This window comes from Rhinopithecus bieti, unplaced genomic scaffold (assembly GCF_001698545.2).
Source record: "Rhinopithecus bieti isolate Rb0 unplaced genomic scaffold, ASM169854v2 scaffold_48776, whole genome shotgun sequence".
Taxonomy (NCBI): Eukaryota; Metazoa; Chordata; class Mammalia; order Primates; family Cercopithecidae; genus Rhinopithecus; species Rhinopithecus bieti.
In genome coordinates, this window is record NW_016819196.1 from 370,992 (window position 1) to 394,982 (window position 23,991).

At 41.7% G+C, this 23,991-nt stretch overlaps 1 protein-coding gene across 5 annotated transcripts in view; it reads right to left on the bottom strand.

Moving 5' to 3' along the window:
* SMAD2 (SMAD family member 2) overlaps positions 1-16,443 on the bottom strand; it is a 95,579-nt gene extending 79,136 nt beyond the window's left edge. The window contains exons 1-3 of one of the 5 annotated variants that reach the window (XM_017858742.1): positions 16,031-16,078; positions 15,598-15,683; positions 5,808-5,906 (exon numbers count right to left, since the gene is read on the bottom strand). The gene's annotated coding sequence lies outside the window, so the exon portion shown is untranslated. Of the gene's footprint in view, positions 1-5,807; positions 5,907-15,597; positions 15,684-16,030 lie in introns of all 5 variants that reach the window. The other 4 variants (XM_017858741.1, XM_017858745.1, XM_017858746.1 and 1 more) reach the window with 4 other exon arrangements.
* Between the last annotated feature and the right edge of the window lie 7,548 nt (positions 16,444-23,991).

Genomic DNA, 23,991 nt, shown 5'->3' on the forward strand with positions numbered 1-23,991 from the left:
ATATTGTCTTTTGGAACACATAAAGTTATATTTTAATTAAAAATCTTTTATGACACAACCTTGCCTCTTTTCAAAGAAATCTTGCTCTGCTTCTAAATATGGTAGGAAACATTTACTGAGTGCTTAAAACTAAGAGTCCAGTAAGCAAGAATTCCAAACTCTAAGAACCAACTGGGGTAGGTACTATTATTTACAAATGAGGAATGTGAGGCACAAATAAATACCCCAATGTAATACAGAGAATCCCCTCTAGATATTCTTATGGACACTTCAGTTTTACTTTTCAAATAAAGTTTCTAAAAGAAAGATCAGAAATTTGGTTTTAAGAGGTGAGACAGTGATCTAACCATCTCTCATAAGGACAGCCTGTGTATTCAAGTTTACCTTTCACTAAGTCATAATGCCACTTCTGCCGCATAGCAAATTCATACTAAATAAAGTACTGATCGCACACTTTCTGTTATTTGTTCACACTTAACATCAATGTAAGAGAATATTAATTACTACTGCTTTCTAGTTAGTCTTGATATTTGCCAGGGTGATCCTCCTTCCTTACTTTTCAGATGTGTAGTATTGCTGGTTACCTTAAGTTTAGCATGTTCTACAAAAATCCTACAGGATTTTGACTGGAAGTGCAATGAATTTATATTAGTTTATGGAAAACATATTTATGATATCAAGTACTCCTACTATGCAAATGAATATTTCCATTTATTTATTTATTGATAAGTTGCATAATTTTCTCCATAAAAAACCTTACATCTTGTTAAATTTCCTTATTTCTCCAGGTATCTTGGTTTTTATTGTAAATGGAGACTGAAACTATACAAAAATATTATACCGAACACTCCTGTACTTTCCATCTAGCTGTCATATCTTAGCATTTTGCAGTACTTGATCAGATGTAAGAAATAAGACAAGATATGGATACAGCTAAAGCTCCCCATGCATTCCTTTTTGATACCATTTCCCTCCCCCTTGCTTCTCAGAGATAATCACTATCCTGATGTTCCCCCATGGTCATTTAACAGTTTTGCTACATATTGTATCCATACAATACAGTTCTGTACATTTTATAAACTTATATGAAAGTCTGATACTGTTCAGTACATGCTGATACATATATAATCCTAAATCCTAAGTTCATTCATTTTAGCTGTCACATGGCATTCCATTTTATGACTAGCACAGTTCATTGTCCATTCACTCTGCATGACTAGTTAGGTTTCCAATTTTCCTCTCTCACAACCTGCTACGAATACGCTGGCATATATCATTTTATACTATGTAAAAGCTCTTCTAGGGCAGAAGCTTTCAAACTTTTTAACCAAAAAAAGTCCCACAGTGAAAAGTACATTTTACACTGCAAGCTAGTATATACACACACTTAGCTAGATGAGACATTTCACCACACGCTGCACTCTACAATTTCTCTAAACTGAGGGTCGTGAGCCATGAGTGAGCATGAAATCAATAATTCTAACAAATGTTTATACTCATGTAACCACCATCCCAAACAAGACAACATTTCCAGCATCTCAGATGTCTCCCTTATGTCCCTTTTCAGTCTATCCACCCTCCCCATCCCAGGCAACTACTGACTTCTGTCACTGAGTATTAATTTTACCTGTTCTAGAAATTCATATAGATGGAATTATGCTGTCAGTACTCTGTTTTTTTAACACTCTTTCGAAAGTTCTCTTGTATTCGTTTTCTAAGAATTTTTGTCACGAAGAAACACTAAATGTTATCAGATGCTTTCCCGTTGTCCAAAGTTATATGACTTTTCTCCTTTAATGTGTTAACATGATGAATTTCATTTACGAGTTTTCTAATGTTTAATCATCACTACATTCCTGAGACAAACCCTAATTAGTCATGGTATTTTTGTTTTGAGTAAATGCTAACATTTTACAAACTACAATTTTTATTGCCACATTCATTGGTGAGAATGCAGCCTATATCCCTTTCTCACACTATCCGGTTGGGGTATCAAGATTATAGTAGCCCTGCAAAGTAATTTTTCTGTAACATTTTGTATAAGATTTGAGTTAATTCCTCATGTTTGGTTGCACTTGTCCATATGGGGTTTTCATTTGCAGTCTGGTGTTTTCCTTGAGGACTTAAAATTTTATATTGGTACAGGTATATTTATTTTGTTTTGTTTTGAGAAAGAATCTCACTCTGTCGCCGAGGCTAGAGTGCAGTGGCACAATCTTGTCTCACTGCAACCTCTGCCTCCTGGGTTCAAGTGATTCTCCTGCCTCAGTCACCTGATTAGCTGGGATTACAGGCGCCTGCAACCACGCTTGGCTAATTTTTGTTATTTTTGATAGAGATGGGGTTTCACCATGTTGGCCAGGCTGGTCTCGAACTGCTGACTTCAAATGATCCACCCACCTCAGCCTCCCCAAGTGGTAGCCACCACGCCCAGTCTGGTATAGGTATATTTCCAACATGACTTTATGTTTCTTTTTTTTTTTTTGAGACAGAGTCTTGCTCTGTCGCCCAGGCTGGAGTGCAGTGGCACTATCTTGGCCCACTGCAAGCTCCGCCTCCCAGGTTCACGCCATTGTCCTGCCTCAGCCTCCCAAGTAGCTAGGACTACAGGCGCCCGCCACCAGGCCTGGCTGATTTTTTTTGTATTTTTAGTAGAAACGAGGTTTCATCGTGTTAGCCAGAATGGTCTCGATCTCCTGACCTCGTGATCCGCCCACCTCAGCCTCCCAAAGTGCTGAGATTACAGGAGTGAGCCACCGCGCTCGGCTGACTTTTAAGTTTTTAAATCATAATCTAGTGAAGTTTCTAATTCTTATTAAGCCAACTATGTAATTTATTTTGCTAGAAATTGTCCACTTTACCTGTTTCCAAATTTAAAGAAATAAAACTGTTCACAGTATTCTTGCAGTTTTAAAATCTCAATTTGTCTGCAGTTACACCACCTCTTCATTTCCAATACATTTGTCCATTTTTTTTCTCCTCTATCAATCTTGGCACTCTTTTCAACTTAGTTACATACACTAAACCAAAGGTACTATTTTTGTTGTTGTTGTTGAGATGGAGTCTCGCCCTGTCTAGAGTGCAGTGGTGCAATCTCAGCTCACTGCAACCTTTGCCTCATGGGTTCAAGCGATTCTCCTTACAGAATGTATCAACTGTAATTGTTGGGGGCTTGCTAATTGTACTCTTCTAATCCTTTATAACCTTGTAGTTTTTTAAATCTACCTATCTACCTTTTCATAAATTACTGAGAGGTACATTAAAATTTTTTTTTTTTTTTTTTTTTTTTTGAGGCGGAGTCTTGCTCTGTCGCCCAGGCTGGAGTGCAGTGGCCGGATCTCAGCTCACTGCAAGCTCCGCCTCCCGGGTTCCCGCCATTCTCCTGCCTCAGCCTCCCAAGTAGCTGGGACTACAGGCGCCCGCCTCGTCACCCGGCTAGTTTTTTGTATTTTAGTAGAGACGGGGTTTTACTGTGTTCGCCAGGATGGTCTCGATCTCCTGACCTTGTGATCCGCCCGTCTCGGCCTCCCAAAGTGCTGGGATTACAGGCTTGAGCCACCGCGCCCGGCAAAATTTTCTACTACGATTACAGATTTGATTTATCCCTGTAATTCTTATCTTATTTTGTGTTTTCTAATATCTATCCATTTTTCTTTGCTTTTTTATTCTTCCCTGCCTTATACTGGAGTGATCAAATTCTCTTCATTTGCACCCCTCATCCCCACTGACTTGGAGTTACACATTATTCTATTTCAATTCTTTTGGAGAGTTATTGGTAAAAAATTTTTAATGGAAAACTTTAACTTATCATTGCATTGCAGATGAAAAGAGTCTATTAAAAACCATAATAAAGAATTTTTTTTTAAGAGATGGGTTCTCCCTACGTTGCCCAGGCTTTAACTCCTGGACTCAAGCGATCCTCTTGCCTTAGCCTCCCAAAGTGCTAGGATTACAGGCATGAGCCACCACACCCGACCAAGGGAATATTTAAAAAGCAGAAACCTCATGATAGGGAGAAGAGGTAAGGAGAAAACAGAAGCAAACTTTTAATGGCTGGAAAATGGGTGAGTAGTAATTGAACAGTTCAGAAACTACTAACTCTAGGCTAGCTGTAGGGAAAGCTGAACACAAACGATCAACACAGAAATCCTCAAAAAGTTAAGGAACCAACAGCAAGTCACGGCAAGAACTGAGGGCCAGTCGGGGGAAGGAGTAATAGGTGGTACTTGTTAGAGCTTTGTAGAAAAGAATTCAGTTCTTAGATTTGCGCCCCTACTGTCTCTGGTTAACTAATCCTCTGCCTCAACGTTTACTTTCTGCAAAGGGGAAAACAACAATCCCTGGACTAGGAGATGGCCTGGGTATAAATAGAAAGAAAAGAGGGTGTTAATGAACATAAGCACACTATGCTAAACATCGACTCCCAAACCTCTTCCTCCACTGGGTTCTGGCTCCCAAATACTAGCAGCCAGACCTCCGCCCAGTTATTCAGATCAAAAGACTTCACCAGGGTACCTGACCAACCCAGGAGGAAAGGCATACAGATGCTAATATTGGGAGTTTACCAACAAACAGCCTGCTCAGATCCCTCTCCAGTGAAACTGAAAGGATACAAGTTTCACCCACACGTTCAGTTTTTGATCAGCTTTTTAGATCCCCACTTCTTAAGAATAACTTTATCTGAGGAAAAACAAAATCAGAAAAAAATCAGCTTCAAGAAACGACTATACAGGGAAAGAAAACATTTTTAAAACATCAATATGGCCAGAGAAACAAGACTTAGCAACCCTGAAGAAAGAGCAGCATGCTCTCAAACGCAGCATTCAGAGAACTGAACAGCTCTTGCGTAGCTTGATAGCTCATGACAGCAGAAATGGGGGGGGAAATCAATAGAAGTGCTAGAAGATAAAGTAGAAGAAATCTTCCAGAAGTGAGAAAAGAAAGACAGGAAACAGTACAGAAAAAGCGAAAAAAATTGGAAGGCTGGTTCCAGAGATCCAATGTCCCAACAGCAATTCCAAATACAGAGATGCAGAGTAGGGGAGTCAGATAAATTAAGAAAAAGCCCCTGAACTGAAAGATGGGAGTTTCCAGATGGAAAGGGCCCATCAAGACCCCAGTAAAATAAATGAAAACAAACCTACATGAAGGCCCATGGTAGCGAAACCAGAATGCCAAGGACAAAAAAAGGGCCTAAAGTTTCCAAGGAGGAAAAAAAAAACAAAAAAATAGGTTATACAGAAAACAATCAAAACGGCTTTGGTTTTGTCAACAGTACACTGTAAATAAAGTCAAGAGAGCAATGGCTTCGTAATCCTGGACTTCATAATTTTTCAAAACAAAAAAACTCCAACCTAGACTTACGTTACCCAGAACAAAGGCATTAATATCTCCAAGTATTTACCGCCCCCGCCCCTCCCTCCCCGCACCAACACACTCTCCAGGAAGGTCCTGAAGAATATGTCTTCACTGATGAGAGCTATAATGATAAATGGATAAAGGTGATTGATGGGGCCATAAAGAACAGTTTTTAACCACTCTTTACCAATATCTCAGCAGATTTCTGATTCCAAAGATTACAATGCAAAAGAAATTTTAAACAAGAATTCTTATATTTGTACATATATATGCATGGATTTATTTAGACCAGAACTATTCAACAGAAACAGGATGCAAACCATATACTGTTAAATTTTCTATCAGCCACATTAAAAAAGTGAAAACAGGTGTGCTTTAGTCAGTTCAGGCTGCTATAACAAAGTACTATAGACTATGTGGCTTATAAACAACAGAAATTTATTTCTCACAGTTCCGGAGGCTGCAAGTCCGAGATCAGGGTACCAGCATGGTTAGGTTCCAAGTAAGGGCCCTCTTCTGGGTTGCAGACTGCCGCTTTTTTCGGGTATCTACACATGGAGGACAGAATGCTAACAAGGGTCTCTTTCATGAAGGCACTAATCCCATTCATGAGGGCTCATTATCTCTCAAAGATCCCATTTCCTGATGCCATCACAACAGGAATTACAAGATGAAATCATAATTTAATAATTTTATTAATTTAACCCAATATATCCAAAATACTATTTCAATTTGCAATCGGTATTAAAAACCACTGAAATATTCAACATTCTGTTTTTGTACTGTTAGAAAATTAGTGTGTATTTGACGCTTGTGGTCCATCTCGATTCCAAGAGTTCAACAGCCACGTGTGGCTAGTGGCTATCACACTGGACAGAGCAACTCTAGAAGGATAAACGAGAAGCTAGTAACAGTGATTACATTTCTGGAAAGCACAACTGGGCACCGGGAGGTAGGAGATGTGAAGGAGACTTAGTTTTCTCAGTATTTACTATTTTGTTCTCTTTGACTTTTATACCATGTGCATGTGTTATTCGAAAAAAATGAATGAAGCACATTCTCTAAAATAAATTACAAATGTAGATATTCTTTGAACTACTTCTAGCAAACTATCTTACAGACAAACCTGCAAAGGAGCAAAATACTATATAAACGAAGTTATTTGTTGTAGCATTGTTTTTAATACCACAAAACTGGGAATCATCTAAACGTTCAACAGAGGACTGATGATATATTTACACATCTGGCCAGGCACAGTGGCTCACACCTGTAATTCCAAAACTTTGAGATTGGCAACTGTATGGCAAAGAACAGACCGATAAAGAGACTCTTCACTGCGTATCCCTGAATTTTGGATTGCAGTCATGCATTATGTATATAAAAATTCACTATTCCACATGCAGCTGTAGATCTGTTTTCACTGACCCTGCCTTGCCTTGCTGTGATATTTAAGTCCATCGAAAGCCTGTTTTTCCAGTTCCTCCACAGAGAGGTCTGAGGCTTCTTTCTCCCAGAAGCCCCAGATGTTTCAATGAGAACAGTTTTTATTTTTTAATTTTTTTAAGCACACAGTTCCCAGAGTTCTGTCTCCTTTCATTGAATGGTATTATAATCTCAGCCCCAGCTACTGAATCTTATCTCTAGTAAATGCCCCACAGCCAGACTTTCCTTAAAGTTGACTGATTTTTCTAAGTTTCTAGTACCTGGGCACTTTCCCTCCCCCTTTAAGATAACCTATATACATAAGAGAAAACTTGTTTTATATTTTATCCAACATTTTCATCTATTTACAGTAGGAAGAATGGGCCTAACTTGTGTCTGTCTCATTTTAAGAAATTTAGATAAAGACAGTATAAACAATAACAGCCAACACTGAAGAAGGTGTGATCATTGAGAAGAGACTGCTAAACTTGGCAGTTGATCTGGAAGGCCAGTAGGAAGGGAAATGTGAAAAAAAAAAAAAGGTTAAAAAAAATTTCACAAAGTTGAAGTCAAGGACAGATAGTGAGTAAATGCAGAATGCAAATGTAGATTGCACTTTTAAAAGGTATGGAGGGAAGAGAAATTTCAAATCTTCAAACTGCAGGGAAATGCAAAATATTCCCCAAATACCTATGTGAATTTTTATTTCAAAAGAAAACCAAAGTTAATTATTTCAATATAACATACTTTAAATATGATGGTGCTGCCTCATCTACAACATCTAAGGTCCCACTAGAAATAATATAAAATCACTATACAGTCAATCCTCCTTATCTGTGGGTTCCAAATACATGGATTAAACCAACCATGGATAAAAAATATTCAGGAAAAAACTGTGACTGTACTGAACATGCACAGACTTTTTCTCATCATTTCTAAAACAATACAGAATAACAACTATTTACATTATATTAGATATTAAGTAATCTAGAGACAATTTAAGAATAACAATAAAACGTGCATAAAACAAATTCTACACCATTTTATATAAGGGACTTCAGCATTCTCAGATTCTGGTGCCTGCAGGAGGGTCCTGGAAGCAATCCTCTATGGAGACCCAAATTTTTAGCAATATATGTTCAAACATACTACAAGGCAGAGAAAAAAGCAGCAGAATTTTAATCAAATAAATAATTCATTAGTAACTGGGATAACAGAAAACCTCAAAAAAATTAAAATACATAAAAGCCAATTTTTTAAAAACAGATTTTTCAATTATCACTATAACTATGTTCTTTCCAAAGCGTAAGCTAGTAAAAGACACTGCCAACTGGAAACCTAGGTTGGCCCTCATGGAGAATGATGGGTGATTTCTTTTAAACAAAAGCAAACAGAAAACATTGATGTGTTCAACTTTATGGACTGTCACACCTAATGCAAGCTTGAATTTAATTCAAGAAAATTATTATTTTAGCAAAAGTTCACATTAAATAGGGACTGCTGTGTAAAGAGACTACCTATTCGTTTTGTTTGTTTTGTTTTGTTTTGTTTTGTTTTACCTAGGAGTTATATTCCTATCACCTATAATGAGTTTTGTGGAATCCACAACTCTATAATCAACTTGTAAACATGTAACTTACATATTGGTTTATCACTCCCAGATTATTTTAAAAAAAAAAAAAAATCACCTATGACAACACTACAAAGGCCCAGACTCAAATCAGCACAAATATAAAGTACAAGTACTCCAATCGCTCTTCAAATTCCCAGTCTATCCTGACCTCTTCTGCAGCAGCAACTAATACCACGTCAAATCACGTGAGTGGGGTCCTCAGGCCGTAAAAGTTCAATTAAAGGAAAGTCTAGAGTAGTGCCACCCAACACAACTTTATACAATGATGTAAATGTCCTTGGGCATCTGTGCTGTCTAATACAGTAGCCATCAGCTACATATGGCTATCTAAATTTAGATTAAGTAAAATTTAACGTTCAGTTTCTCAGTCACAGCAGCCACATTTCAAGTGCTAAATAGTCACATGTGGCTGGCAGCTACCTGTTAAGATAGAGCAGGTCTACAGCAAAAATTTCTCCAAGACCTACTGTTCAGTGGTGCTTCAAAGGCTTCCTAGTGGTGAGGATGAGAGGAAAACTGATCAGGCAGGACTTCAACAACTGCCTATTCTTCCTTCTACAAAACAGCTTTACTCCTTTTATCAGCTTTACATTTTGAAATCCTGCGTATTTCTCTCTCAAGGCTTTCTAGTTGCTGCTGTGTGCGCAGGTGTATGCATGTTTTAAGTCTGACTACTACTGGTTTAGAGCAGAAACGGCCAATGCACAACCTCAGGCCAAAGCTGGACCCTCCTGATAACTAAAACGTTTACAAAAAAAAATGTTTAATTGATCAGCTAAAATGAACTACAACCTAACTGCCTATTAAGAATGTTAGGCTGGGCGCAGTGGCTCACGCCTGTAATACCAACACTTTGGGAGGCCGAGGCGGGCGGATCACCTGATGTCAGGAGTTCCAGACCAGCCTCACCAACATGGTGGAACCCCGTCTCTATTAAAAATACAGAATTAGCAGGGAATGGTGGCGCATGCCTGTAATCCCAGCTACTTGGGATGCCGAGGCAGGAGAACTGCTTGAACTTGGGAGGCGGAGGTTGCAGTGAGCCAAGATCGCACCATTGCACTCCAGCCTGGGCAATGAGCAAAACTCCATCTCAAAAAAAAAAAGAGAGAGAGAATTTTAAAAGCTGATCTCAATAAGGAAAATTTGCATTCACTGTCACAGATAAAGTATCTCTAGTCAACAAAAAAGTTTCAATAGTTCATTCAAGTCAAGGGAGAAGGCTCATGGGCCCAGCTTCCACAGCATCATTTATGAGGATTTTATATAGGGGACTCTGCAAAAAAGATTCACCACCCCACGTTTTCTTTTTTTTTCTTTTTTTTTTTTTTTGAGACGGAGTCTCGCTCTGTCGCCCAGGCTGGAGTGCAGTGGCGCGATCTCGGCTCACTGCAAGCTCCGCCTCCCGGGTTCACGCCATTCTCCTGCCTCAGCCTCCCGAGTAGCTGGGACTACAGGCGCCCGCCACTGCGCCCGGCTAATTTTTTGTATTTTTAGTAGAGACGGGGTTTCACCATGGTCTCGATCTCCTGACCTTGTGATCCGCCCGTCTCGGCCTCCCAAAGTGCTGGGATTACAGGCGTGAGCCACCGCGCCCGGCCTTTTTTTTTTTTTGAGATGGAGTCTCACTCTGTCTCCCAGGCTGGAGTGCAGTGACAGGATCTCAGCTCACTGCAACCTCGGCCTCCCGGTTCAATCAAGTCTCCTACCTCGCCCTCCCTAGCAGCTGGGACTACAGGTACCCGCCACCACACCCAGCTAATTTTTGCATTTTTAGTAGAGACAAGGTTTCACCATGATGGCCAGGCTGGTCTCAAACTCCTGACCTCAAAGTGATCGGCCCGCCTCAGCCTCCCAAAGCGCTGGGATTACAGGCGTGAGCCACTGCCTTCGGCCTCACCACTCCACATTCTGAAATGAAAGATGTAATGAGGATGGAACATTTCCTTGACATTTACAAGACCTTAACCATTATGTCTTTATAGAATTTCTGGAAGTAGCTGAAGCAGCATATGAAAATGTAGTTTACTTTTAATTATAGGCAAACTATAAGATCACAGATTTACTATGCTACTTCCTCAGAGCAAGAGTCTTTTTTGACTTAAGAGACTCAAACTAATGAACAGATGGAACACCAGTGGTTCACTCAAGATTATTCTTACTGAATATATTAAATGTAAAACTACATCCCCCTTTCCCACAAAATGAGGGAAGGTATGACATTGTACATTATTCAAGGAAATGCACATTTTTACATTAAGGTAGACACGTGTACTAAAAAGAAGCAACTAAAGTCTATCCTCACTTTCCACTACTCTACAGCCTTGAGGTCAATGTAAAACCAGATTTTGAAAAATGACAGGGCTACCTAGGATAATTAATGACAATTACACAGTAAATTTACAAACTTTGATAAGAATTAATCACATTAGAATTTCTATTTTCTTAAGAGTACAAATCTAAAGCTACATCAAGCACCTGTCCTATCAATGTGTCTCAGTTACAAATAAGAGGAACCCACAGAGCCAAGGAGAACCACTTACACTGTACAATGTGAGGCAAGCACAGAAGACGCAGAATTGCCCTAATATTTCTGGCTATCTGACCAAACTAAAGGCAGTGTCTAAATCCACCTGGCTTGGAAAAATTACATTCTTCCTACACGAAATTGCTGAACTGAAGCTGAGAGCTATCTTTGAGATGTAAATCTAGAATCAACATTGAATTATGTCCTAACTGAATACATCACAATTACACCAACCTGAAAAAAATGATCAAAATTGATCAGTGACAAGCAATAAGCCTCCAAATATGCATTTTTAAACCAAAAAGGCTAGTACTTTTTTTTGTACTACTGCTAAAAAAAAAAAAATCCGATTTTTAAAAACAGCCAAGGCTACACATTACAAGGTCACCAATAATTATCTGATGGTGTAGATGGTTTAAAAAGTAACCCTGAAATAAGGTTAGAAGAAACGAGATCAAAAAACTTAACAATGCTAATACTGGGCAGAAGTATTATCAATGCTAATACTGGGCAGACATTACAAGAGTCAAGAAACCCTCAACAGAGAGACTGGCCAACTATCCACTCTTGCTTTACCCTAGAAATCTCGAGCATACTCTGTCTCAAAGCACAGTGAAAAGCATACGCTACTGTCAAAGCACAAGTGAAATTTTATGATACTTCTGTAGACTGACAAAAAAAATTACCTACTCTGAAGAAAGGGGGTGGCATAGGGTGCTACCACACTGAGACAGCCTTTCTTTACTGCTGGCTATCCTTTCAGCTTAGAATCTGAATGGCTGTCTGAATGGCAAAACAAATGAAAACATCTTGGTCATAACAGGTACTGTGGATCTTTCATGAAATAAACCGTAAGCTATAGCACAATCTTCAACCCCTTTAAGAACATTTCTTAATCTTCCTGAGTGACAATCTAAAGTATATTATGTAGATTACTGCACTCTTAAAAAGATTTTCCCAAACATGACTTAAGCTAATTGATGAACATTCGTTACTATGCTTTCAGGTCTGGTCCTGCACTCAATGGCCCCAGACATGCTAGTCAGGCTTTGACTATTTTTGCGTCTTGTAGATTATCTCTGTTATCCTCACCGGGCTGTTATCTGTTTTTTTCTTACAAGAGACACTAGTCTAACATCCTACTACCCAGCCCCCACCACACCCCCTTTAAACCTCCCACAGTACCCATAATCTACTTGTTTCTAATCTAGTGCAGGTTTAGAAGCCAGATAAGTTTGCTTGTTAGAAACACTTTAAGTAAATGCCAATGCGTTCTTATTAAGGGGCTCCAAGGCTCTCCTAAGCTTTAAGCTATCGACTGGGACAATTTGGCTATCCCAGGCCTTTGTTGTTCATTGTCTGCTTCTCATATACATTTTATAATAGATCAATAATAATAGTGTAGGCAAATCATTTGGATTAGAAAAAGCCCAAGTAACAAACCCACAACTACAAGAGAGGAAGAAATCATTTGGGAGGACCCTTATGTCTCAGGCAATGTTCTAGGTACTTTAATTGTGATCACTGAATAAGGAAGGGGTTATTACTTCCATTTTCTGTCAGAAAACCAACCGTCAGAGGTTAAGCAGTAAATTGCCCAATATTGTAACTGAGAAACAAAATATTAGCCTAGGGCTCTCTGATTCCAAAACCCAACGCCTTTCCACTACACGAGACTGCTGTCCAATCCTGGGTCTCGGTTTAACTACCTGTTTTTACACTTTATTCCTGATCCTTCCACGGGAACCTGAGTTATTCAACTTTGCTTTCTTTCCTTAACCAGTTTCTGTAACTAAAGGGCAATAAGTGATCAAATTAAGGTCAGATGAAGCTTAGCTCTACAAGTGTACATCTGTTCAGCAATAAACATGTTTCTGAAAGACTGGCTGTATCTTCAGTTTGTATAAGCTGTGTAAAACTGGTGACAATTGTTCCCAGTGACACTGAGTGACATGACATCTTCCCTAGTGCTATCCGTTACATGTGATAGGAAGCAAGGCAAGCATACTTTAGGAGTGGCTCAGTAACGCATGTGCCCCTGATTTGCACACTAACGACTGTCTTACTCTGAACACTGGAGAATTGGGCAAGGGACATGAGTTTCCACTTTTCTAACTCCATTAAGGAACAGGGGTGTACTTGTTTGCTGGTAAGATACTTTATTGCCTGGTCCAGAGCCTGACACACAGAAAAAGCTGTTTGTTGAATAAATGAATAAATGCTACTTGCTCAATACAAGTTATTTGTTGAAAATAAATGCATAACCTCTCCTAAACTGGTTTTAAATTCTTTACGTTTCACATTTTCTGACATACCTTTGGAATACTTGGTGGAAAACATCTTACCTCTTACAGAAACTATGGGCCTAAAAATGGCTCTTCCACACCCATCAGAAGGCTAGGAATCTAAAAGACATGTCCCCTCCACCCTCTAAAATGACTCTTTGTCCCAAGAATATGAATAAATCTCCATCTGCCAGGCTGCACTAAATACAGTTTTATATGCATTACAAAACACCTGTATTTAAAGCTGCCACAAAACGAGGTTTTTGGAGCCCTAAAGCACAAAACCAACAGAATCAAAACCAAAAAAGAATAAGGAAAGTCTTTTAAAACTGACAATATTTGCAAAATGTAAAAATTCAATAGGTCTTTGCCCAACAGTTTACACAGCTAAACTGAGCTTTTCCATTCACATATATTCCCCCAAAGGTGAAGTAACCAGATTATAGCAACATGATTCTAATATTTACAATGTGAAAATGAAAAGGTGACAACCACCTCTGGCCATCTTGAAGTAGAATAGAAACAACCTTTGTTCCTATCAAAGAGAAGTTTTGTTGAAATACACAAAACCATCCCCAATATTCCTACACAAGAGTTAAAACACATACCAAGCCAGATAAGTCACAAACAACAGGAAATTACCCTGCACAGTTTCTTAAAAGACTATTATTTCATGAAGCGTACAGACTGTGTAGAGACATGACCACTTATGACTACGTATACGTAGGTTACAACCTTGAAAAACCAAAGTTTTGTTGAACACCTACAATGCTTGTGGCCACACTTAAGAAGGTGTGGCTAAGTACAAAAACCAAGCTCTAAGAGCATTTTCTTACTAAAACCCAAAATCAACGTTTCCAATCACATTACATTAAACCTGGCCAGTGAACTGCCTTGAACTCAACTAAATCCAACAGAATTTAATATTTATAGTAAAAGTGGGTACACTCTTTAGAAATGCCGAAAGATGTGAACTATTTATATTTACTACCAAATCTAAGTTTACGGCAAAGGGTAAGGAACTTTAAAAATAAAAGTATTACTTTTGAATTTAATATAAACGTTTGCTAAATGATCTTCTGGCAGAGGATATTCTTTAAATATCTTGTATGGGTTTTCCGAAGGCAAACTTTTTAAAAACCCTCAAACTATGGTATATTTATGAAGCTCATTTTAAATTATTTCTTCCATCTCTGCTTCACTAATTCATGTATTAAAACTGTTGAAACTCCATTTAACAACTTGACTAATTTCTCTGTAAGATGGAAACTTTTTTAACGAGGGATAAAGTAGAATAGCAAATTTTCAGCATAAGAGCAAATTTATTATTAGGCTAAAGGAAAACATCCTATCAGCGATTCATTCATACGAAACTATCAGGTTCAATTCATATGAAGTCAGAAGAGAGAAAAGAATTTTGGAAATTCACATTGCAAGGACTATTTCTAAAAGATGTAAACTACTCCAAGTTATTTATTTATTAACAATTATTTTACACGTCATTTTAAAAGTTTCACACACCCAAATTTAAGATAGTCCAAATTGTAACAAACAAGACATGACTTTGATGGAAAATGCTGCTTGCAAACTCGTTTTCCCTGGAGGTTTCTTTTTAAAAGATTTGGTTGACAATACACTGGTGGTATTTTGCTTTTAAAGTGTTAGGAGGAAGGAATAACAAAACCAACCCAGGTATTTTCTGTTTAGGATCAAAAGGAAATCGTAAGGATAAATAAAAGACAAAAAAGGACCTGACCCAAAGATAGTATCCCCCTCCAAGAGAACAAAGTGTAAGTTGCAATTTTGAAAACCAAGTTTGAAATACAAGAAATCACTTCGAGGGCTTTTCCAAAAGCGTGTGATAAAAACTAACAGGCTCCACCCGCAGAACAACTTTCACAAGTGAGTGAAGGATGATCACAGTTATCAGCTGTGTGCGTGTTTGTGAGTACACACAAGCCATGGAAAACCCGAGACTACTATGGTTAACAAAGGTTACGGGACCAAAAAAAAAAGTGGAGGTAAAGTATTACGCGCCCCTAACAAGGCTTCCCAACTCCTGAAACCAGAGCTCTGGCCCTTCGGCTTTAAAAATCAGAACCACAAACTATGGAGTGCTAGAGCCGCGAGGGGAAGGGACGCAGGCACCCCCACCCCCGCCAGGCTAGGCGGCAGCGCCGGGCCGCCGAGCACCGTACCTCCCCGGCTCTCTGCCCCCGAACCTGCACGCCCGGGCCGGCGCACCCACAGCCCCCGAACTCACCACACCCCAGCCCCCACCCGCCGCGGCCATGTGACACAGCCCATCGCTCCGGCCACGGACGCACGCAAACACACCCCTAGCCGGAGGCCCGCGGGCGCTCAGGCTTTACCTGCACGGTGGCGCCAGGTCCCGCCCCGTCAGATCCGGGGGGTCCGGGACCTTTTGTTCCTTCCTCTTCCGATGGGATGGAGGGGGCTGGGAGGGGAAGAGGGGAATGGGCGATTGGAGGCGGAACTGAAAACACTCCCGGCCGCCGTCTTCCCGCCCCGCCCCCAGGCCCGGGCCCGGCCGCCTGCCCCGGCGCGCGGGAGCGTAGAGGAGGGTATGAGGGAGGGGAGGGGAGGGGAGGGGAGGGGAGGGAGGGGAGGGCGACTGCGCCGCCCGCGGGAAGGAGGGGTGAGGACGCGCGGCGCCCCGCCTGGCCCTCCTCCCTGGCGCGCGTCCAGCCTACCGGCGCCGACGGCCGCGCCTCCACCGCCAGCCACCTCCGCTTCCGCCTTCCCCTCCGCCCTCGGCCGCGGCCGCCGCGGCGCCACGACCACCTCCCGGCGGCTGGCGGCCTGCTGCTGGCGAGCTGCTCCTCGGCGCCGCGGCCCGCCGCCGGGTAGACCGCCTGCCCACCCTGGGCCGCGGGCGATTCCGCCAGCGCAGCCCACGGGGCTGGCACCCTGCCGCCCCGCTGATTGGCGCCTCCAGCCGCCCGTTAGGGCGCGAGGCACGCCGGCCGAAAGCCGCGCGGGGCGGGCACGGAAGACGGAGAGAGCGGAGGAGGAATGGAACGAGGCCGAGCGCCGCGGACAGGGCCGGGGGGCGAGCGGGGCGCGGGGAGTCGCTGGCCACCGCCTCCCCACCTCCCTTTGCCTACGGCCCGCCCCGCCTCCCGGCCGGACCGGCGGCGCCCGCAGCCAATCAGCACGCGGGGAGCTCGGGGTGTGAGCCGCGCGTCGGGGGCCTCGAATCGGAAGGGAGACGTCGCTCGCTGATTGGTCCCGCCTCCCCAGTCTAGCGTGAGGCGAGGCGGGGCGCGGCCGGGCGGGGCTGGACGCCCGCGGTTTCGCTTGAGTTGGACTCTGGCGCGCTCCCACCGGAGTTCGGGGGCGGCGGGGGAAAGGCCTGCGCCCTGGCGCGCGGGAAGACGATTCCCGGCGAGCGCCCGATCCCTCGCTAGCGTCGTGGGGTGGGGCCTGTGGGGGCCTGCCGCTTCGTCCACAGTCCGTCGTGAGGCCGGCAGCGGACACGTGCTCATCCCACTGGGAGGCCCCGGGCAGCCCGGAGGACGCACCTAGGAGAGAAAGAGGGTTTGGGAGAAGCCCGAGGACCCGTCCCGCGACTGGGCGCGCCCTATGCAAATGAGTGGGCGGGGCCCTCGTGCTGGTGAAAGAGGGTGGGTTCGCGATGTAAATAAGCCCAGAGGTGGAGTCTTTGGAGAGCACGTAGGGCCCGGGTAGGGGATGCCAGATATAAGTGTTTAACCTAAATCTTGGTTCCGTCTTCAGTAAAAATGATATCAGTAATCCACGTCCCGAAGGGTCTGTGAAGTCTAAAAGAAACGCATGTCACAATGTCCTCTAATGGCTGGGATATCTTCCCTTCCCCTTTTCTCCCGTTGCGGCGATTAGGCCCCAGCTTGCACATCTGCCCTACAGGAGGCAGCAAGGCCCTAAACTTAACACTGCCCAGGGCATAACCGCGCCCAGGGAAAACCTTGTTGCTTTTACCCTTAGGAGCACCCAGGCCTCTGCTGACAAAATATTGAGCCCAACTAATCACATCAGGTGTTTACTATGCACCCACTGTGACACAGGCAGGGAGTACCGTAGAACTAAAGTTGAAACTTAGGTCTCACACAGGTGCCAGAGACAAGACTAGAACACGGTTTTTTGGGGGGTGCCTGTCCAGTAATTCATTCTCATGTATGGCTTACTTTATAGATATAATTGGGGACTTCAAATAAGCGGGAAAGAAGCACTAGCAATACAAATCAGTAATCAGGAAGTACCAAATGAGCACTCCAAACAGTAAGAGTTTTTGAAGAATACTCTTTCTTCTGAGAAATGAACGTGTCCCAGAGGAGGGTGCCTTCAGATGGACCTTTAGAGAGATGTGGCCATCCCCTCAGTCATACAAGTTTTCCAGATGTCCTTTGAAAATTTCTGTCCTTTCCACCGTCTCTCTCCTCTCACATAGAGGAACTTTTCTCACGGGAAAGTTGCGATGAAGAGCATAAACCCAGGAGTCAGGCACATTGTAGCTTTGAGTACAACTCTGTTCCAGATCTGTAATCTTTGCAAATGGAACTCCCCTGCAACGATACCTACTTAAATATAGTTGTGTGATGATTAAATAATAAATATGAAAGTAAATAGCATAGGGCTTTGAAGTTCAAGGAAAGTCGGTGATCATTAACTTCTCTTCTGTTGCTTGCAAACATTTATGTTAAGACGAACCTACTCAGCAGAAATTCTTCCTCCAAAAATTCCCTTCCAGGGTGGTTTCTTCCATTATTAGTTTAGAGATAGCTCTACTAACCCCTTAATGAAAATGGTTTGTGAAGGAGACCCAGGAAGCCCAATTGGTGGAGCTGTCCCACCTCCTCTGTCTTGTTTCCTCTTTCCAGAGCCACTAGGGAGGCCGGTCTAGGGCAAAGGCTGTTCAACTTACAAGTAGGAAGGCTGTTTCTGATTTTTGTTCTGTCTTACTGCTAAGACAAGTCAACAGTTGTAATATGAAGTAGCATATTAAAAGCTACCCTGGTCACACAAGTATTTTCTCCTATGTGAACAAGGTGGGGATTTGGGTGTCCACCTGAGTAGTAGGAATAGGAACAAAGGCAGGTCTGGCTGGGATTCCAGAATGTACTCCTAGTATGCGAGTTAGGTACTTTGAGGTTACACTAATTAAGTGGGTAGTATGTCTGAGGTCTGAGTTAGACCATTTATCCAAAGTCTCAGACTTTGGGTCCATAACTCTTCCATTTAGGAAGCCTTCCAGGATGTATAATTGAGGAAGAGCGAGGAGGGACAATCTGGCTACCAACACAGTCCCCAAGGGGTTTAGAAATGGGACCATGCCTACTGTCCCCTCTGCTAGAAGTGCTTCTAAACCAAAGTGGGTCAAGACAGAAACTGAAGGCACATAAAGCAGGGATTGCCATGGCAACAAACAGCTTGGAAATCCACTAGGGTACCTCAAGATCTATCAGTAAGTCCCTATTGTATAAATTAGATTGAATGAGTCTTGTTTTTATATGGATAGAGACCAAGTTTAACCCTTCATTAAACATGACACTGCAAAATCACATCTAAATCAATTCAGAATCCAATTCAAAAGTAGTTAAGTGCACTAGAAAGACACATAAGAAAAATGATAATGGTGGTTTCTTCTGGAAAGAGCCTGAGGGTCATAAGTGGAAAACTTAAATTTCATCATTATTTCTTTTGTAGTTTGATTTTTTTGAAAAGCTCACTGCCTTGGTTCAGACTTTGTTGTCTTTCATTGGAAGCATTGCTTTAGCTCTTCAGCTGGTCTTCTTGTCTCTACTCTTGCTCCCTTCCAATTCATCCCCTTCCTGCTGCCAGCATTTTTTTTTNAGAAAGACACATAAGAAAAATGATAATGGTGGTTTCTTCTGGAAAGAGCCTGAGGGTCATAAGTGGAAAACTTAAATTTCATCATTATTTCTTTTGTAGTTTGATTTTTTTGAAAAAGCTCACTGCCTTGGTTCAGACTTTGTTGTCTTTCATTGGAAGCATTGCTTTAGCTCTTCAGCTGGTCTTCTTGTCTCTACTCTTGCTCCCTTCCAATTCATCCCCCTTCCTGCTGCCAGCATTTTTTTTTAATAGCATATTTTCTAAATGTAAATCTGATGTCACTACCTTGGTTGATAGTGTCCTTCTTCCAGTTTTTTTTTTTTTTTCCAGGATAAAATCAAGACTATTTAGCATAACCTAAAAAAGATCTTTAATGATCCATCCCAGGCCAGTCTCTGTAGCGTCACATCTCAACACTCCCCACCTTGCTCCCTTTTCCCCAGCCAGAATGAACTCCTGACAGTTTCCCTAATCACCATGTTCTCTCATTCCCCAGTGCTTGTGCTGTGCTGTGCTCTCAGTTCTGCTAGAAAGCACTTGCCCTATGCTGCCTGACCAACCTCTACTCATCCTTCGAAACTCTGTATAGAGCTTCAGCACCCTCATTCGTTCGTTGATCTCTCTGTCCATACAAAGACACACAGAGACACGCACACACACACACAGTCATGATCTTTCAAAAAACAACTCATTCTCTTCTCTCTGGTCAATTTTTAAAGCCCTTTCTGGCTTCCCCAGCCCAAAGCTATACCATTCACGTATGAATTTTCTCTCATACCTACAATGATATACATACCATTACTTCATTTTGATTAATATATTGATGCATGCATTTAGTCTTCAGCAGTTTTTTTTTAAGCTTCTCCTCTGTATATATGTATTGTCTCCCCATCTAGATTGTAAATTCCTGAAGGACAAGGACAACTTATTCTCACTTGTCTTCCCCTACCCTTACCAAAATACTAATTGAAGAAAGATGAAATACAGCATTTGTGTAAAAGAAAAACATGCCACAGGTCTGCAAACATTCTACACAGCTTTGCGTCCATTCTTCCGGTTTATAGTGGCCCTCCATACAACTGTTGGGTCTCTTTTCAACATCATTTGCTCATCCTAGTGGGATTAAATTGCAGTGAGCATTACTACTTAAGGAAAGATCCAGTTATTTGCAACTGAGAGGATGCTGATTAAATGAGATAAGTAAAAATTTTAAAGAACAAATGTGTGGGGTTACTTTTATTGTAAATGATAAGGAAGAAATCCAAAACCAGCTAGATTTTTATATTGATACAATGAAATTTCAGGGTCCAAATGAATTTATGTTGCAGATTTGAACATGTGCGGCCCCCCAACACACAATCCTTATTCACATTAGTTTTGCTAAAAGAAAAGTATTTCACATCTGATAGAATATGCAGGAGACAGGAATAAGGCATGTATGAGGAAAAAACTTGAAATTTAACAAGTGTTCATCAGGTATCTGTCATGCACCTACCACAGAAGCATTGGTTGATCATGGTGGAAAATTCTCACTCTTTGGCCAAAGTCACTCGAAATAAGACAGGTAGGATTTTTTATAATTAAAGAGAGAAAGAGATTAAAAGAGAAGTTGGCTCTGATAAAGACAAAAATATATGGCAAAACAAATTATATTTCTCATCATTCTCCAGGCATCGTAGTATTCTATTTCTTATCTCTACACTTAAATGGATAAATAATGATTAGAAGAATAGATCATTGGATAACCCAGTGACTGTTCAAATATTACTTGGAAAATTACAATACAATTCCAATGCAATGAGCTCTCCCATAAAGGCATTTAAATATCTGAGATCTACATATTTTGGAAAAAGAATAAAAGAGGCCAGTGTCTAAACCCTGAAAGAACAATATCCAAATTGTTTGAAGTTCTATTGTGAGGGGAGATTATTTGGTAGTCATATGCCAACAATAGGGCCTTATGCTTCCATTATAATTGTCTGTGGGTGACAATATTGACTGAGCCAGGCTGCTGCTAGGCAGGATAAGTGTATGAAGGTATAATACTCTTGGAAAATTTCAAGCTTATTAGCATAATTGCTCTGATGAAAACTGAAGAGCTTACTTAACATAGCTGACTAGAGTAGACAATAGATGCATAAGCAGTGTCCTAATTATTGAATTAATGAGTCCCAATTGTTTGTCCTTACTGTAAACGGTCCTTGCTATGAAACAGACATTTGCTGAAGGAGTCTGACAATTGTGTTAGCTGACAAGTGGCCAGAATGTAATTAATGGTGGGAGAGAGCCAATTACTACTGGGTCCTAAAGACTTCACTGGTGAGTTTCAAGGAAAAATTATATAGCTATACAGTGGTTTCATATCAACTCTTCTTTGCTTTTGTAAACTCATGGAGCCTGATTCAGTGCTCTTATTTTGCAGTTGAGGAAACTGAGGCTGAGGCTTCCTTCTCCAAAGTCCTGTGACCACTTAGTGCCATGCATTGTGCACATAGTATCTGCCTTTTCTGCTCTGGCACTGCCCACTGACTCTTCTTCATGTTCCTGGTCTTCATGCACACCCATGCTGCAAAACAACACTTCTGAACCTTTGCCGCTCTACAAAACTCCAAGTTCCCATTACTTTGTAAGCATATGTCCTCACCAACTATTTCGTGGTGAAAATAGAGGCAAATTTCCTACCCACGCCTGAACCCCCAATGATGGACAGATGTACCTGTCTCCAGACCGACCCTTCCAGCCACTTTCTTCAAAAGCCTTGCCTATCCCTCTGGATAAGCTTTTTCCTCCACTTACTGTCTCTTCCCTTGACCACCCTGTCCAGGGTGGTCATACATACACACGTCCCTCCCAACATACACATGTCACACTCTATCACATCACCTTTAAAATTTTTTCTTTAAAAACTTTTATCATTATGTAGAATCATCACGTCCACTTATTCTGTACTGAATTATTACTTGTCACCCCTTAACACTTAATGTAAACTCTAAAAGAGCAGGAAATATGTCTGTTTTGTTCACCAGAGTATCCCTAATTCAAGCATACATGGAGGCACTCAATAAATATTTTTGAATGGATGAATAATTTTCACTCAAGTTCACTCAAACTCAGCATATCCAACTGGAAATGATCATCTCCTTCTGTTTTCCTGTCTGTGTATGTCTTAGCCCAGTTCCCTAGAAAATAAACCTGATGCAAGGATTAAGTATTGATGCTTTTTTTGTAGAAGGTATAATCCCAGGGCAACAGTATGAGGGAAAAGACAAGAAAAATGGGGAACAAGGTACAGCGATGCATTACTGTGCTAAACACTACTCCATGAAAAGCCTTAAAGAAATACAGCCTGTCTCTTGGGCAGGTACAGCCAGTTGGCCATACAGGACATCTCCAGACAGGCAGTATGGAGAAATCACACCATGAAACAATGTGAAGAAGGAAGGAATTTTTTCCTTGTGTCTCCTGTCTCCTGTTGGTCATAGCTTGTCTTTCAGGGAGTAAAAATTTTCTCACTTCCCGGTTGGGTTATCCATTTTCTTTGACAGTCACTCAGAAAGCCAGGTCCCATGCCCTGGAGTTCAGAAATGGTGGGAGGAAACTGGGTATGTGGCTGGTTGACCTCAGGCAGTTAAACCACAAGGGACTTAACTAAGTCTCTAGTGGTAGCAGGTGAAACAGAAGAAGAAGTCAAGGGTCCCAGAGATGGTAAGGCCCAGAAAATCTGAGAAGATATGTAAATTAAGGCTGACATAGGGTAATCATTACTACTGCAAAGGTAGGACCAGGTTTATTTTATCCACTTCATGATACACAGCACCTACCACACTATGTGCTAATTAAACTTCTGTTGAATAAATTCCTGCATAAATGACACCACCACCTGCCAGATCTACTCAAACAGAAACCTTGGAGTCATCCATGGTCTTCCTTCTTTCTTAATTCCTGTATATCAAAGACAAAATTTCCATTGGTTCTGCCTTTTTAATGTATCTCAGATCAATGCCTCCTCTCCAAGCTCACTTCCTCGATTCAGACTTCACTGTCTTTCACCGGAAGTATTGCTTTAGCTCCTCAGCTGATCTTCTTGTCTCTACTCTTGCTCCCTTCCAATTCATCCTCCTTCCTGCTGCCAGAATTTTTTTAATAGCATATTTTCTAAATGTAAATCTGATATCACTACCTTGATTAATAGTGGCCTTCTTCCTGTTTTTTTTCCAAGATAAAATCAAGACTGTTTAGCATAACCTAAAGATCTTTAATGATCCATCCCAGGCCAGTCTCTGTAGTGTCACATCTCAACGCTCCCCACCTTGCTCCCTTTTCCCCAGCCAGAATGAACTCCTGACAGTTTCCCTAATCACCATGTTCTCTCATTCCCCAGTGCCTGTGCTGTGCTCTTTGTTCTGCTAGAAAGCACTTGCCCTGTGGTGCCTGACCAACCTCTGCACACCCTTCGAAGCTCTGTATAGAGCTTCAGTACCCTCATTCATTCATTGATCTCTCTATTCATACATACAAAGAAACACACACACACAAACACACACAGCCATTCAGTGTTTATTGTAACAGCCAGGGTTCTTAGTTGCAAGCAACAGAGAAATTGATGTTCACTGACTTAAGGAGAAAGAGAATTTGGTGAAAGGATATTGGGTGACTGACACAATTGCTGGGAAGGCTGCAGAAACAGGCTCAGACAATGAGCAGAAACAAGGAAGGCTAGGCAACAGCCAGGAAGACAGCCAAGACACAGGACCGCATAATGGGGGAGGAAGGCAACCATCACTGGCACCACCGTTCCACACAGGATGCCATGGGCTTCACTTCCAAGTCAGTGTCACTGGGCACTACCCACCGTTCGCTCCCCACCACTCTCACTATCAGCACTGTTGTTCCTGGCAACCAGATATCACTGC